Source organism: Schistocerca americana, unplaced genomic scaffold (genome assembly GCF_021461395.2).
Source record: "Schistocerca americana isolate TAMUIC-IGC-003095 unplaced genomic scaffold, iqSchAmer2.1 HiC_scaffold_382, whole genome shotgun sequence".
NCBI classification, from domain to species: Eukaryota; Metazoa; Arthropoda; class Insecta; order Orthoptera; family Acrididae; genus Schistocerca; species Schistocerca americana.
The window spans coordinates 35,001-40,000 of NW_025726107.1; the positions used below are offsets into that span (position 1 = coordinate 35,001).

Here is a 5,000-nt window from a genome sequence, read left to right on the forward strand (position 1 = left end):
CCTGGTAGGATTGCAACGGGGTCCGCCTCGGGACGCACGAGCACGCACGAGGCGCGTCGCACGCCTTCAGCTCGCCCCACCGGCAGGACGTCCCACGATACATGCCAGTTAAACACCGACGGGCGGTGAACCAACAGCGTGGGACACAAATCCAACTACGAGCTTTTTAACCGCAACAACTTTAATATACGCTATTGGAGCTGGAATTACCGCGGCTGCTGGCACCAGACTTGCCCTCCAATAGATACTCGTTAAAGGATTTAAAGTGTACTCATTCCGATTACGGGGCCTCGGATGAGTCCCGTATCGTTATTTTTCGTCACTACCTCCCCGTGCCGGGAGTGGGTAATTTGCGCGCCTGCTGCCTTCCTTGGATGTGGTAGCCGTTTCTCAGGCTCCCTCTCCGGAATCGAACCCTGATTCCCCGTTACCCGTTACAACCATGGTAGGCGCAGAACCTACCATCGACAGTTGATAAGGCAGACATTTGAAAGATGCGTCGCCGGTACGAGGACCGTGCGATCAGCCCAAAGTTATTCAGAGTCACCAAGGCAAACGGACCGGACGAGCCGACCGATTGGTTTTGATCTAATAAAAGCGTCCCTTCCATCTCTGGTCGGGACTCTGTTTGCATGTATTAGCTCTAGAATTACCACAGTTATCCAAGTAACGTGGGTACGATCTAAGGAACCATAACTGATTTAATGAGCCATTCGCGGTTTCACCTTAATGCGGCTTGTACTGAGACATGCATGGCTTAATCTTTGAGACAAGCATATGACTACTGGCAGGATCAACCAGGGAGCTGCGTCAACTAGAGCTGAGCAGCCGGCCGCCCGGGAGTGTGTCCCGGGGGCCCGCGCGAACACGCAAGCGTCCGCTCAATTATTCTGCAAACAGGAGGAGGCTGAGCTCCCCTGCACAATACACCTCGAAACCCTCTCAGGTCCCGGCGGCGCGCAGCGCCGTCCTAAGTACTTGGTCGGGTTCGAGAGAGGCGCAATCGCCCGGAGTTTGGCGAGTAGACGCTTTAGGTGCGACCACCCGTGCTCCCAACTGAGCTTGCCGCTGCCGACAGAGGCCCGGGAGCGTGCTGTCGTGGCATTGCCGGCGGGAGACAACACGCGCCACCTACGGTGGCCGGCAGCTCCAACGCCAGCGCCACAGAAGGACAAAAGCCCCACTTGGGTGCCGAAGCGAACTCTCCCAGCACAGCGCACGCGCCAACACGTCCGCACAGCTGCGATACAAACCACCTGCGAGAACCGCAGAGGCGACCGAGCAGCAGACGGCGTCGCGGCGCCGAGCGCCGGGCGGCGGCGCATCCTCAGCGCACACAGTCCTCAATCGGACCAGCACACTGCAGATGTCCACCGCGCTTCGCACCGGGCCCGCGAGGACCTACTTTGGCCGCACGGCGCCGCGTGCAGGGTGCGCCGGCGCGCAGCTGCGCCGCCTGCCGCCTCCGTCGGCCGGCGCGCCTGCCACTGGCCGCCCCCACCAGCCGGCTGTAGCGCGTGCGCCCACGCACCGCGCGGCCAGCACGCCGGGAGGCCCCCCCTCACCGGCCGGGGACGGTCCCACCCAGCCACCGCCGCGTATCGCTTCACACCCACATGCCATTCACGTTCGTGGGCATGGTGGGTATCGCTGAAACAACCGGTTGGTAGCTCAACCGATCGTCGCCATCACTGATTCACCTCTAGCGAGAACAACCGCACCACAACCGTTTACCAGTTGTTCATTTGCGTAACGTCACCAGCAAACGTAGACGTCCATCGCCATTTGCAAATTCAACGATTGTTGCATGCCTGTGTCAGGTGTCACGACACACTATGTCTGCCCACATACACGCAACAACATGTGCACGCTTCGCGAACACGTGGAAGGTGGCCCCCGTACGTATGCGATGTCCATTGCGCGAACGACTGTCAACCGGCCTCTGTCGCATGTCGCAGATGTGGAACGCAGTGCACCATGCTATCACGGTGTGTGAGAAGAGACGACTACGTCTGACAACACGCGCCACTACATCAACAGACGGCTCATGCTGATCGCCATCCACGGCATACCACACTGCAATCCAGCTCTTATAGGGAGACGACACGTAGCTGAGTGCACAATATTTGGACCGTATGGTTCGCCGTTGTTGGCGCAGTCGTGGTACGGTCACACATGTACCACGATGTATCATTCAGTACATGAGGACCAATGTGCAGTACAGTGTGTGATTTGGACGTACAACATCAGCGGACAGTTGACACACGCCGTACCACAACGTAGGCTGTGCTTCGCCATGCAAATGCCAATGAACAACTGCGAAGGGCATTGAGCATGTACGTCCTGCTGCCATCCGCATTACAGTGTATAGCTGCAAGGTGTTTAACATGAAGCGATACTCTGGGGACCAGGCAGTGCGAGTAGCAAACTATATTGCGGGGGTTGCAGTTAGGCAACACCACACTAATTTAACGCGTCGTATGACAATTACAGAGCAGGTTAAGGCCCAACGTGTGTTGGGTTAAGGCCCAACGTGTGTTGGGTTAAGGCCCAACGTGTGTTGGGTTAAGGCCCAACGTGTGTTGGGTTAAGGCCCAACGTGTGTTGGGTTAAGGCCCAACGTGTGTTGGGTTAAGGCCCAACGTGTGTTGGGTTAAGGCCCAACGTGTGTTGGGTTAAGGCCCAACGTGTGTTGGGTTAAGGCCCAACGTGTGTTGGGTTAAGGCCCAACGTGTGTTGGGTTAAGGCCCAACGTGTGTTGGGTTAAGGCCCAACGTGTGTTGGGTTAAGGCCCAACGTGTGTTGGGTTAAGGCCCAACGTGTGTTGGGTTAAGGCCCAACGTGTGTTGGGTTAAGGCCCAACGTGTGTTGGGTTAAGGCGCAACGTGTGTTGGGTTAAGGCGCAACGTGTGTTGGGTTAAGGCGCAACGTGGGTTACGTTAAGGCGCAACGTGGGTTACGTTAAGGCGCAACGTGGGTTACGTTAAGGCGCAACGTGGGTTACGTTAAGGCGCAACGTGGGTTACGTTAAGGCGCAACGTGGGTTACGTTAAGGCGCAACGTGGGTTACGTTAAGGCCCAATATAGGTTAGGTTAAGGCCCAATATAGGTTAGGTTAAGGCCCAATATAGGTTAGGTTAAGGCCCAATATAGGTTAGGTTAAGGCCCAATATAGGTTAGGTTAAGGTACAATATAGGTTAGGTTAAGGTACAATATAGGTTAGGTTAAGGTACAATATAGGTTAGGTTAAGGTACAATATGGGTTAGGTTAAGGTACAATATGGGTTAGGTTAAGGCGCAATATGGGTTAGGGTAAGGCGCAATATGGGTTAGGTTAAGGCGCAATATGGGTTAGGTTAAGGCGCAACGTGGGTTACGTTAAGGCGCAACGTGGGTTACGTTAAGGCGCAACGTGGGTTACGTTAAGGCGCAACGTGGGTTACGTTAAGGCGCAACGTGGGTTACGTTAAGGCGCAACGTGGGTTACGTTAAGGCCCAATATAGGTTAGGTTAAGGCCCAATATAGGTTAGGTTAAGGCCCAATATAGGTTAGGTTAAGGCCCAATATAGGTTAGGTTAAGGCCCAATATAGGTTAGGTTAAGGTACAATATAGGTTAGGTTAAGGTACAATATAGGTTAGGTTAAGGTACAATATGGGTTAGGTTAAGGCGCAATATGGGTTAGGTTAAGGCGCAATATGGGTTAGGTTAAGGCGCAATATGGGTTAGGTTAAGGCGCAACGTGGGTTACGTTAAGGCGCAACGTGGGTTACGTTAAGGCGCAACGTGGGTTACGTTAAGGCGCAACGTGGGTTACGTTAAGGCGCAACGTGGGTTACGTTAAGGCCCAATATAGGTTAGGTTAAGGCCCAATATAGGTTAGGTTAAGGCCCAATATAGGTTAGGTTAAGGCCCAATATAGGTTAGGTTAAGGTACAATATGGGTTAGGTTAAGGTACAATATGGGTTAGGTTAAGGTACAATATAGGTTAGGTTAAGGCGCAACGTGGGTTACGTTAAGGCCCAATATAGGTTAGGTTAAGGCCCAATATAGGTTAGGTTAAGGCCCAATATAGGTTAGGTTAAGGCCCAATATAGGTTAGGTTAAGGCCCAATATAGGTTAGGTTAAGGTACAATATAGGTTAGGTTAAGGTACAATATAGGTTAGGTTAAGGTACAATATGGGTTAGGTTAAGGTACAATATGGGTTAGGTTAAGGTACAATATAGGTTAGGTTAAGGCACAATATGGGTTAGGTTAAGGCGCAATATGGGTTAGGTTAAGGCGCAATATGGGTTAGGTTAAGGCGCAATATGGGTTAGGTTAAGGCGCAATATGGGTTAGGTTAAGGCACAATACGGGTTAGGTTAAGGCACAATACGGGTTAGGTTAAGGCACAATACGGGTTAGGTTAAGGCACACATTGTTGTAAGGAAAGGTGTTTTCGGGGGTGGGGGGGGGCTGGTTTGTTGATTGTGATTATCGTAAGTAAATGACTGCGGCATCATCTGATTTGCCACGTCAGGGTGCACCTTTGGCTCATAACAGGCGGCGCTCTGATTCCATGCTTGTGGCAGACCTGTGTCTTTCATTCGTGCCATTGTTTGTGTGGTGTGACAGGAGGCAGTATTGTGATGTTGGGTGCACCCCTGTGTAGGACATGTGTGGGTGTTGGTGGCTTAGCTGAGCAATGGTGGTTGTCGGAAGGGTGGGATATTCTGTTTTCCGAGTGGACCTCCCGGTCTGGTTATGATAGTGTGGATTGTCTAATGTGGCAGAGAGGATGCACTGGGTGTTGTTCCATGCTGGTGCTTAGATATTGTCTGTGTGCCTGTTACAGGCAGAGAGTAGTGCGTGATAAGAGTGTCTGGCTGACGTGTGATTGTGAGCAGAGTCTTTCAGCATGTATACGGACAGTTGTATACATTATCTGTATTCTGATGGCTCTATCTATTACTAATCAGCGCCGTGTATACGTTTAATCCGGTTCCAGTCGAA

At 52.4% G+C, this 5,000-nt stretch overlaps 1 non-coding gene across 1 annotated transcript in view; it reads right to left on the reverse strand.

Annotated features, from left to right (window-relative positions):
- LOC124581933 overlaps positions 1–804 on the reverse strand; it is a 1,910-nt gene extending 1,106 nt beyond the window's left edge. Inside the window, exon 1 of the ribosomal RNA XR_006973575.1 lies at positions 1–804. This exon is cut by the window's left edge and continues 1,106 nt beyond it. This is a non-coding gene — a ribosomal RNA (small subunit ribosomal RNA).
- Positions 805–5,000: the final 4,196 nt, after the last annotated feature.